This window comes from Cyprinodon variegatus, unplaced genomic scaffold (assembly GCF_000732505.1).
Source record: "Cyprinodon variegatus isolate N-32 unplaced genomic scaffold, C_variegatus-1.0 Scaffold18, whole genome shotgun sequence".
NCBI lineage: Eukaryota > Metazoa > Chordata > Actinopteri > Cyprinodontiformes > Cyprinodontidae > Cyprinodon > Cyprinodon variegatus.
Window position 1 is genome coordinate 1,915,046 of NW_015150471.1, and position 12,995 is coordinate 1,928,040.

Below are 12,995 nucleotides of genomic sequence, written 5' to 3' on the forward strand. Positions count from 1 at the left end.
GTTATGCAGAGAAACAGATCCGGGACTGGTCACACAGGGTTCTCTGTAGAGAGGGACAGTTAGGTTAGCCAGGGTGCAGTAGATCTTTGCCAGAGGAATTGTGCAGGTTTTTACCTGCAACGTGATTCAGGTTTAGCTACTGAGGAGGGGAACCGGGTTGGGTCCAGAGGCTTGAAGTTGGCAGAGGGATAAGCAACGGCAGGGCTTGACTTCAGACTTATCGGTGTTCAGATCCAGAGTTTTCTTCCTATCCTCTTCTTGAGGGCAGGCAGGCAGGTTCAGACAACTAGATTCTTCAGGTGAGCTCCTGAGAGCCGGCAGGCAGATTTCAGCAGATGAAACTCTTCCAGAGTTCCAGGGTTCAGTCAGGTTTCTTCCTGGGAGGCAGAGAAGACAAAAACTGATCAGGTTCAAGTTCAAGTTTCAGGGGAGTCAGAGAATCAGACAGGCTGGTTGGCTCAGGCTTTGCTAACCATAACTGGCTTAACACTCTGGCGCTGGAGTGTAGTCCCGCCGCTGTTTATATGCTGGTCTCCTGATGACTGATTGATCGCAGGTGTGGTCGTCAGCTCAGCTCCTGTAGACCTAGAGGCGCCCTCTGCTGAAGGAAGGTGGACAGACCTCCAGATCCCAACAAAAATAGGAAAAAAAGATTCACAACTGTTAAAAAAAACATGCACAAAATAAGTTCCACATGCACGAAAGAAAGGATAAAACAACACACATAAAAATAATGGGTGCATAAAGTAGGAGAAGGATTTGGTTTGAGCTGTCAGAGACCTTTATTTTCTCCTGCTGTATGACTTATTAGTTTTAATAGAGTTTTTAATGATAAGGTTAACTTTAAATAAATCTAAACCTAGGAAATAGTATGACAACAGGTGTCCAAGTTAATTTGCTGCAAAGGAAGGTAAAGATTAGGATTTGGCCAGGAAGTCCTTAACCCTCAGAGATTTGGTGCTCATCACTGATATATTAACAAAATACTGTTGAAAACAAGCAATGGAAAGAAGAGGCTAAATATGATTATTCACATACTGGCAGTTTTCTAAAAATAAAAACCTTAAGGCTTTCTGCTTTATGCTTATATTGAGGTTATTCAGGGCGGCGCTCAAAGTCAAAAGTCCTCATTTGACCTAATTTGAGAGCCAGCGGGGACATGTATGAGTTGCAGGGAAGGGGAGTGGGAGTGGGTGACCTCACACTTACATAACGTCTCCTTGTGTATACAGATCACAAGTGAGACGTACAGGATGGTTCTTGCATAAGTGCAACAGGAATGCAGAGCTTAACTCCCTATACATTTAAAATACAGACTGAACGGTTGATCTTGACGGCGCAGAGGAGGGTGCCATTGGTGTATTTTTGTATTATAATATCAATCAATAGATACAGTCAGCATGTTGGTAGAAAAACAACTCTGCTTAGGGCAAATGCCCAGAATATTATGAAAGGTTTCAGCTCTACACTTTTCCACAGCCTAATCTGAGCCTTTACTGTCACAGTTTTAAGGTGGGTTTGATTTAGTTTTGCAGATAACATAACATAATGAAAGGCCTTGGAGAATTATCCACATGGAGGAATGAAAGACAAAAAAACAGCTCTCTACGGTTGATTCCGATCCACAGATTCTTTTGGACCCAGAGAGTAGACAGACTTATTCAAATCTATTTATTTATTTATTTATCAACAATGCAACAAATTTAAATCTTAATTAGTCATTTTTTCTTAAAATAAGTGCATTTGTCTTGGATTGAGAATATAAGTACGACAATTTGCCAATGAAACAACACAATTTACATTTAAAATAAGAAAATACAATTGCACCATCTTATTTCAAGTGCATTTTATCCTAATTTGCATTAATTATCTAATAAAAATACTAATTCCATTGGCAAATCCTCTTATTTACCCACTCAAATTAAGGTTAAATGCGCTTAATTTAAGAAATCTTAACTTATTTCTATATTTTGTTTTGCAGTGAACCCATTTTTGGAGCTAGTAATGAGATCAGCTGCCGTCTGACATGTGCACAGATCCTACACAAAATCCATATGCAGTCTGGTACAGCTGTGCCTCTTATTCAACATGAAAAAAAAGAGGGAAAAAGGCGGGAAAAGTAGGCTAGGATGAGGCCGGGGGGGTCTGTGTGTCCACATACAGTTGGTGAGATATGAGAATCCTCTAATTGACAGCGCAGCTGGCTGCAAAGTTCCCCGGCTGCTGAGAGGAAAATCCCTGGTATGACAGAGCAGGGAGTATGGCATGTGTATGACAGCTTTCATACAAAAACACACACCAGAGAGACAGAGAGATGGAAAAAAAAAAAAAAAAAAGGAATGTGATGGAGGGGGGGCTTTTATACAAACGCCTGGGAAGGGATTGGTTGGCAGAAAAGCTGCCTTTATGAGGTCACATCCATCACAACAGCCCCCACTCCATATCGGACCTTGATGACAGGAGTCATTTTGTCGTCATGCCATTTAAAATCATTTACACTTGTATGAAACCTGCATAAAAAAAAACATCACAAAGTTCCTAATAAGACATAATATCACTATAATAAAAGAGTAGCACCACTTTAAAATACTATAAACTAAAAACATCTACAGAACCTTGCAAAAGTATTTCTCCACTTACTGTTTGGAAGTTACAACCATAAATCTAGATAATATTTTATTTCTTATATGATAAATCAACACAAAGTAGCTCATAATTGGTGAAAAGTTTGAAGAAAGACTGAAACTCTCACTTGCTAGAGAAAGTGTTTGCACAATTGTTCATATGTAGGCCAGAAAGTTTCATCTTACCAAACCATCTCCACATGTTTGCTATGTTCCCATCTTTTCTTTCCCTCTCTTCCCTGAAGGGCAACATGGAGTGGATAGAAGATGTTCTTGTAAATACATTCCTCAACCCAATCCAAATTCTAATAGCTCTAAAGTTCTGTTAGAATGATGGAGGAACTTTTAGCAGCTTTTCAGATAAATTGCTTCCTTTCCCAGCCTATTTGGACTATTATCAGACCTGCAAGTTCAAGATATCACCTAAACAGAACTCTTTTATATATATATATATATATATATACATGTAGGTTAACAGATTTTAAAATATAACTAAAAAATCGAAAATGTAAAGGGAAAAAAAAGATGTAAAACAAATATATTACCCCTATCATTCTAGAAAGGCTTACCTATTATTTTCTACACTGTGAGAAATGTCAAAAAAACTCATTACAAAGTATAGCATGTATTTAAATAAATTTTCTTGAATTTGTGTTTGCAGATCTTTCAACCATATTTATCATATCAGAGCCGTTTAGATAAGAGTGTTTTGACAACTCCACTGACGACAATGGGCAACAATGTAGAGTAGTTTACATTAGACAAATCCTTACAGATAGAAAATGTAAAAAAAAAAAAATGGATGTTTGTTCGTTTTTTTTTTTAGAATTGTTTTCCACAGAAGAATATGTAAAAAAAAAAAAAAGGTCCAGTCAGAAAATTACCAGGATTATTGGAATATGGGGAATGGAAAAATGGTAAACGTTCCCAGGAATGGCCAGCCTATGAAAAAAAAAAAAGAATACATCGACAAAAATGACTAATCTGGAAAATCACAAGAGAACGGATAACTTTAAATAATATCACTGCTGTCTGGAGATGCATCAGTCGGAGAGTTCAAATCCAAAACCATTAACTTAATCCTCTAGAACCTCTGAAGATGATTTTACAAGGAAGAATTTTCCATCATAGTAGAACATTACGGAAAACAGTTAGCATCCTCTTCAATAGTCTAATGAATGACAGCAGTGTCATCAGTCACAGAGTTTTCCAGATCCAGGTAAAGACAGACCTCTACAGAAGATAATTCCTGCGTACAGCGAAGTATCTAAAAAGATGATGAATTGTGACATTTAATTTCCCTTTTGGATAAATAAAGTACTTTTGAATTGAGATAACAACTATAAACACAAAGAACCATTTTCGATTTTTAGACATTTGTGAAGATATGTTCTTTCGTGTTCTGAGACAGAACTGAAGCTTTATTTAAAGTGTTCATCTACTTTCATCTAGAACAAACAAAACAGATATTTAGAAGAATGTTATAGAGGCAGTCACATATGATGATAGAGGTTTGATGGTTTTAAGCTCATTTGCTGCCTCAGGTTCTGGAGGAGTGTGACTTAGATTCTGTTAAACTTTATATTGGTAATGTTTATCTTACTTGCAATGTCATTAAACTTTTTTAAGCTGTGTGAAATTAAATTTCATTTTTTATGCACTCGGTGCATACAAAATGACAATAAAGTTTGTCTAATAGGTCTTTCTTAGTCTTAAAGCACAGCTGTGGCTCCCCTTAAAGTGAAACTTTGGAGTTGCCTAAAAAATGTGTGAACCTGAGTTTGATTCTAATGCTACGGAAGAGGATTAGGGCCCCTGGAAAAAAAAAAGTTTTAAAATTTTATTTCAATTTAGTATTGGAAATAAGTCAGAATTCTGATTTTTTTCTCAGAATTCTGACTTTAATCTCAGAAATTTGGGACTTAATGTAGATGGGCACCATGAAGGAAGAGATGTGGGAGCACTCAGCTTCACTGACAAAGATGTGAGTTGTTTGAGATGGCCAGTGACACGTAGTTGGAAAAATTAGGCAACTTTTTACGTGCCCGAGGGGTCCCCTCATTAATGGAGGCGCAGAAGGTCATTGAAACAAGAGAGCTGGTCTCTAAAACAGACATTGCTATGGCTTGATGCTAACATGTCTGTTAGCTGTCAGAATTCTGAGATTAAAGTCAGAATTTTCAGAAAAAAGTCTGAATTCTGAGATAAAAGTCTGAATTCTGAGAAAAAAGTCAGAATTCTGAATTGTTTCCCATATTAAACTGAAATAAAATCTAAAAATCAGTTAACTTTTTTTTTTCAGTGGCCCTAATCCTCTTCCGTATAATGCAGTGGAATGATCTCAAACAAATAACAACAATTCAGCAAAGCAGAGTGGGCAAAAAGTTTTCCACTGTGACGTCAAAGACACTTTGCCAATTATCACAAATAATGGGAAGCAGAACCACAGAATTAGGCAACTTTTTACGTGCCCGAGGGGTCCCCTCATTAATGGAGGCACGAAGGTCATAAAAACAAGAAAGCTAGTCTCTAAAACAGACATGGCTATGGCGTGATGCTAACATGTTTGTTAGCTGTCAGAATTCTGAGAAAAAAGTCAGAATTCTGAGATTAAAGTCAGAATTCAGAGAAAAAAGACAGAATTCTGAGATTAAAGTCAGAATTCTGAATTGTTTCCCATATTAAACTGAAATAAAATCTAAAAATCAGTTAACTTTTTTTTTTTTCAGTGGCCCTAATCCTCTTCCGTATAATGCAGTGGAATGATCTCAAACAAATTACAACAATTCAGCAAAGCAGAGTGGGCAAAAAGTTTTCCTCTGTGACGTCAAAGACACTTTGCCAATTATCACCAATAATGGGAAGCAGAACCAGTTCTAGGTCTAAGATCAAGTTATTTTTGTCAACATTCTTCATTTTTAATTAAAGCTAAAAAGTTGTAGGGAAAGCTGTGACTCCTGCCATTTTCACAGCAGACATCTACACTGTCCATCTATTGGTGTCCAACCAGCAGGTGGTGATGGGTTAAAATTCAGTAAGTATCTAAAACCAGGATCTTTATTTCATACTTTTCCTTTAAAATGATTATTGCTGTCAAATTACAGTAAGATTCCTTTTTTGTTTAAAAATGCTGCATTGGAATCTCTAAAGGCAAATTCTGGAAAGAGATTTTGCTCCTTAGTCTGTATGCGCAACTTTCACAAATTCTGTTGATTTTGGATCGTAAATTTCAAATATGAGGAATTTTAAAATTGGAGCACATCTTAAATCGGTTAAGAAATTCCAGGGTGTTCTCCTCATGAACCGACACAGCTCATCTATCAGTAAGTTAGACAGGATTTGTTTTGATGTGTTTCAATAAACTGAGCATTTCTGCCAGGGTCAGTCCTGACACTGACACTGATTCAACAAGACAAATGTTTACTCCTCATTTAGCAATTATTCAGCCTTCTGAGTTTTTCTGCTCCAAGTTATTCTTACAGTTCGTTAAAGACAGGTGGAAAAAAACAACAATAATAATAATTGAGAAATGGTTACCGGGAATAATGTTTTGTTTTACATTTGAAATATTAAATAGGTGTTGAACAATGAAGGTTCTTAAAATTTATAAATAAAACATCAGCAATAACAATACCACTAGATTATAACAAATACAACAAATGCAACAAATGTTTTTCTGTGATTTTCCGCAGATAACAAATGACAAAAACATTCGGCTTGTTTCAAGATGACACATTTCTTTGACGGAAACTATTTTGATTTTGATTTCAGTTTGATCATTAAGAACTTTCAATGCTATTTATTATCTGATGTCTTTTGTGAGAAATTTGCTATATTAATAAAATGAGGTATTCACAATGAGAGGAGCTCTATGGTGCTAAGGTGGTTAGCATGGTTGTCTTGCAGAAAGAATGTATGAGGTTAAAAGTCTTGCTGTCTTCGTCATAGAGATCACATTTTCTAACAGTTCATGCAAAGGTTCTCTACAGGTAATCCAGCATCTCCTCACAGTCCAAAAGTATAAGACTTGGGTAACTGAGTGCTCTAAATTTTACTTAGATATTAATAACTTTGTTGATTTATTTTTTTTTTTTTTGTCCTGTGTGTCTCTGTGTGGCCCTGAGTTGGACAGCCCACATTTCCAGGGTGTACCTAGAGAAAGACCCCCCCTACACACATACACCGACCAATAAGGCGTAATCTCTGTGTTAATATTGTAGTGTACTGGTGTCTGCAATGCTAAGGCATTCTCCATGTGGTTGTGAAGGTTGTTTCTATTCCTAAGTGTCTTTCAAAGACTAAAAACTGACATTAGTATTATGAAAAATGCCACGAAATGTCAACTTCTGGCTTCTGAGGAGCAGATAAAATAATAATTCTTTGACTATTTATCAGAATTAAGATGGTTTAGAATATTTGTTTGTTAATTTGCTTCTTAAATTTATTGTTAATTATCCAATATTGCAATTGACATATTTGGTTTTTGAATTATTCATAATCATAGACATCTTCTCCTCATTCCCTTTAATGAAATTTGCATTGTCTAAGACAGAGGTCTTCAACAGGGGGTCTGTGAACCCTAGGGGGTCCGCGGAGGTACTTCATGGGGTCATGAAAGTTTTGGTTGATTTTTTTAAAAATATATTTCCCCCCTTTAATTTTTCCACTTATTGAAATGACTTAAAATACACATTAACATGAATTCAACACACTGATACGCAGAAGATGTCTTTCAGGTTTTTTTCCACAGAGCCCTCAAGGTTTTGGCTCAGAACACGGGGGAGGTCAGTTTTAGTCCCGTAAGCCTGGTTCGTAGGATCGGATTCCTGCCTGCTCCCTGGTGTTCCTGCGTTGGGGACATTTTTAGTGTTTCCTTGCGCCGCAGCTCGTTTGGCTGCCCATCGGCTGACTCTGCCTTCTTCGGAGAGGATAGACTGAACTGTTAAACCAGGTAAGTGACTCACTCAGATAATCATCCCTTGTCAGATGATCGTGGTCACTTACCTTACCTCCAGAGTGTCAGTGACTGGGTGATGCCCCGCCCCCCTCCTGCAGCTTTGCAGGAGGGTGGGGCCCGCGGGACACTCACCCAGTTTTGGATAAAGACTCCCCACAACTGACAGCAAAAGCAATGATGATCCTGTTTTGCTTTTCTACAACATATCTTTGTGAAAGTGTATTTTCCTCACTCGCCTCCCTGAGAAACAAATACAGCTCAAGAGTGCAGCCTGAGGCTTATATGACTCTCTGCCTGACAACCTCCATACGTTCAAGGTTAGACAAGTTGTGTGCTACTCATCAGGGCCAGACATCTTACTAATGAGGGAGTATGTATGCCATCCATTCACTACTAAAGTTAAAACATGAATCTGTCAGTTATGTTAATAGTTCAGTTTTCTATGCAATATAACAGGTATGGTTATGCATGGTAACGGCACTAACAAGCATCACTGATTTTCCTTTCCACATTTATGTATTTAAAATGTCCATTTGAAGAGCTTTTATGCATTACATGTAATTTAAAGACATTGTTGATCTTGGCAGGTATCAGTTTATTGTGTTATATTATGTTTATTAATGGCAGTGGCATGGCCACCCTACTCAATGTAATAAAACCTGAATATATGAACCTGTGTATTATTAGAGTATCTTAGTATTGCCAAATAACAAGGTACATTTACATATGGCACTATAGAACCAGTTTGATATAATACAATTTCATACAATATATATAATTAGGGGGTCCCTGCTCCTTCTCGCCATCAGTTTGGGGGTCTTGGCCTGGAAAACATTGAAGACCTCTGGTCTAAGTTATAATACAGGTTTATTTATAAATATTGCCTTTTTTTTAATTAAAAAATGTGTTTAATTCCCATTACTGGTCAAACATACCCAATTAAAATTAAAAGCAACAACAAGGCTTATAAAAAGGACAGGTTTGTATTTGCATGTATTTTGCATGTATTTAATAAAGTTAAGAACATTAGTTCCTGAAAACAAAACAAAAAATATCTCTCCTCATCGCCCGTTTTTTTTTTTTTTTTTTTTCCATCATAACTATTAGGAATAAAGCCTTGGAAACATCGGATTATCTGTCTCTTTTAGCACCTAATCTCCACAGTGAAAGCAACAAAATTTTCTAACTAGAGTCTAAGTTGTTAAATATATATTTTCTGGCTGCAAAAGGTCACAGAAGAGAATAGTCACCAGAGGTGATGTGATACCATCTTGCAGTGGCTCTGGAGCAACATCATGAAAATGGGGGCTCCCTGATGGGGAAAGGCAGCCATTAAGGTTTTCCTCCCAGTTGTAAAAATAGCACCAGAAAAAATATTCCATACGAAATATTTAATCTGTAGTAATATAGGCAATATTTTATCACATATATGCATCTAAATGACTTTGGAAGGCTTATAAACAGCATGATAGAGAATATTTTTCTAAACGTTCTGTTCTGGCAAAAACACTTAAATAGCTGGTTAGAAAATATAGACTGATGATCAATATATTTCATTCAGACAAATTTCTATTAATGGGTTTTTGTCAGTGGGTGGGTGGTAGTTTTGCAAGTTTTTTTTTGCAGCAGAACCAATTTTGTATGGAAAAAAGTGTCCTTCTTTGAGTCATTCCAAGTTAAGGTAGCTGTCACTCAAGGTAGATATAGATAGGATATTCTAAATCCAGCTTTTCATTTATATGGAGATGACAGTTTAATATATTGTGCAGCACCCACTCCTGCTGAGGCCTTCAGTATCCACTATTTGCATTTGTTAAATCCAAGAAAAAGCTTATAAACTGCAGCTTTTCATAAAAGCAAAGCAAACACATTGCTTACTTTTTACCACCTCATGGTCTTTAGGTCAGCAACTTGTGTTGTTTTGTGTGTGTGTGTTTTTTTTAACAAAGCACGTTTGAGTTTATATCTATTTCCAAATAAAGATTTTTAGTTGACGGCCTTGCATTTTATTACAGGAAAAATAATTGCTCTTCTTTTACTGAAGGACAGAAATTGGTGCAAAGACCTTGTATATGTGGACCATGCTAATGTACTCTGTAAGAATGATGCTGATCCCTCCCTTCCACAATAGTGAGGATGACAGTTTGATATCATGAATGGTTTTAGAATCGGACCAAAATGCAGAAATAACCTCTTCAGGATTATGGGGGCAAGGATTATTTACCGGTATGAAAGCAAAACTTACAGTCAAGGCTGACGACAGCAAGACATGGAACCAAAGTAAATATAACTAAAGGAAATATCAGAGAACAATAAAAAATAAACTTCAAACTGAAGAGCTTAAATACTGAAAACAATAAAAAAGACATTTAAGTTTGGGTCTAATCAAATGTATTTCTTCCTACCCATAAGAAAAAGGCTTGCCTTATTGAAACCTAGGTGGAGTTTCAATTGAGGAACTTGTTTGTTTTCTTCCTTCCACTTCGGCCCCGGCCATTCGGTTTTGGCCCCCCCTTCCCCAAAGGCCGTTGGGCTTCAAGGTTTCTTTTTTAAGGGCTTTTATTCCCCAGTTTTTTTGTTCCTTATTGGTCGGGTTTTGGTTGGGCTTTTTGCTTTCTTTCGGTTGCTCTGTTTTCACCCACCTCCAGCCTCTCCTCCACCATCGTAGCTAAAGCTTCATCAGAGTGTCCTTCTGCTCCCCGGGCACCGCACAATGGCAGCCCACTGCTTCCCAAGTGGATGGGTTAAATGCAGAGAATTCATTTCGTTGCTCTGTACTTGTGACAGTGGAATGACAATAAAAGTTGAATTCTGTTCTATTCTATTCTAATCTATTAGAGTGTCATTCCCCCTGGACTCTTACTGCATTCCGCGTCTCATTTCAACCGGTCCAGCAGAAGACCGCCATGTTGAGCCAGAGGTTTCTTCTCAACTGGGAGTTTTTCCTCTCCACTGTCGCTTCATGCTTGCTCATCATGGACAGGTTCTCTCAGCCTGTGCTATCCAAACTTCCGTCTTCCAGGTCCCTGAGTGAAGCTCTAGTATCAGCTCATGCAGTCCACTGGATCTTCCCATTAAGCTCAGCAGACCGTCTCGCTAACCAGCAGTCTACAGACTGACCAACTTCATCTATCTCCACTCCACCACCAGTTTCAGGCCTGGGGGGAAACAGCCCTGTTCTTTACTCCTGTTCATGCATATCTATCAAAATTCAGTGCTATGTTTCCTGCTGTGGTCTGAGCGCCAAAGACCAAGTAATTGTATCAATAAATTTCTTCTTACTGCCTTTTCTCTTCATGTGAGTTTTCAGATTGAAATTACTATGACACTTTGCCTATCATTTTATGACATTACCTGTCACTAGCGACTTTTACATGCAAAGGTTTCCTGATCTGATCAGTTAATCTGAAGTAAAAATCTGTTGAAATGGACTCTAAATAAAATAGTTTTAGTTGCCGGGCAGATTAGGTGCTAAAAGAGCAACTTTTTCTCAACCTTGAGTCAAAATGATTGTTTTGCCTCATATCACCGATAGCTGATGGAGAAGGAGGGCGTGTTTTTAGTGGGCTGGACCCATACAGTCGAGTTAGGCGCTTTCTAGAGGAGGCGGATTAACATGTGATATGTTGCATTATGAAATACTTAAAGATATAGTGGAGGATGCTCTTTTCCTGGATGGGTCGTCACAATCAGTGGTCCTCCTAAATGTCAATTATCCTGGTGATATATTTACGAAAGGCCATCCTACGTACTCGTCCCCATCTTCACCCAACAGTGGTGAGTCTGACATAGTGGAAAAATTGCTAAATTGTATGAGTGATGCAAGCGGCAACTTTTAAACAGAGCGTGCACGAGGAGAAATGGGCTTGTGAATGCGCACGTGTTTAATAGGCGATCCCTCTCAGGAGCGGGTACAGGGTTGTGCATGTGCATTTTTTTAAGTGGAGAGGGTGGGTCTTTTGAAAAAAACTGTAGACATTCTCATCTAAAAATAAAAAAAAAGATAAAAAAAATGTATATATATGCCCTTTAAAATACTAGCGTCAAAACCTTTTATAAGAGAATAAAAGATTTCTAATTCTAAAGCATTATGCTTCAAATCAAGGAAACAAAAAATCTGACAGAATAAATCATCAGATAATAGAATAAAAGAGAAAAAAAAAGATTGAATAAAATGTTTAATGAAATTGTGTATGTTGAAGCTCTCCGTTGTGGAAAAATACAAATCTGGTTTTGCTTTCAGAACTGCAGTAGTAAATTTGTTTCTCAGGTATCTAAAGGTTAACAAATCCTTATCTAATCCTGATTTTCATGCTCTGGAACAAGCAGTCATGGATTAAATCTGAAAGGTCCCTTACAGATTATTAAATCCTTTAAATGTAGATTTGTGGTAGAAGTCCATGTTTATTCACCATGAGCAGAAAGGTTTTATGAAAATATTTTTTGACCAGTTAAAAAAATAATATAAAACAACATCAAATAAAGGTCACATAAAAAAAAAAAAATCCAATTCCTAAAGGATACTATTACTGATCTTTGCCTTTATTATTATTCCTTCTTATTCTTATTATCTTACAGTGATTATTTAGAATTATTTGACAAGACTCTGGATAAAACATATTCAAAAGAGATTAAACAAACGTGTGGATTTAATAAAGTTTTTTGGATTTCAAGTTATGGATACATTGATTAATTGTGTGAAATTTAAAGACTAATACTTTGCTCTTAGCGTCAGTGACACATGGAGTCATGTTATAATCTACTACATAAGTTGGGGGAAAATATACTGACTAAAGTTGGGAAAACAATAACATTATTCAGAGTAAAACAGTATTTACCCTGAAGAGGAAGAAGGGAAAAGCAGCTTGCAGAAACAAGTCAGATTTTTAGCTTAAAAATGCACTTAGGGACAAAGATTTTAAACTTTATTCCAACAAAACTAAAGGATTTGTCTTTATAGGACATTTAAGGTCACATCCAGAGGACATTAAACCCATCTGTGAACTGCAGGGATCACAATAGCATGTTATAAGGGTATATAAGACTGATTTAAATGAACAGGATGTTAATGCGGCATTTTTCTGCATAATCTTATACATCAAAGGAGCATAACAGAAGCAAAAAAGGCAAAAGTTGGTTTTATACTTTTATTTATTAGTCCGTTTCAGCTGTCACTGATGATCTGACAGACCGAAGAACATTTTAGTTGTATTCTGAGTCACATTTATTACATAAATAGAGAGCAAAATAGACCAGTGACAATTAGCATAAAAATATCTTCCTTTTAAAATCCTGATGACAAACACTAAGGTGTGAAAACCTCACTGACGTTAACAAAGCACGCTGATTGTCTGGACCTGTTTTTTTTCAGCATTCATACCTGACATTACACCACCCACTGGACTCAAACGGGG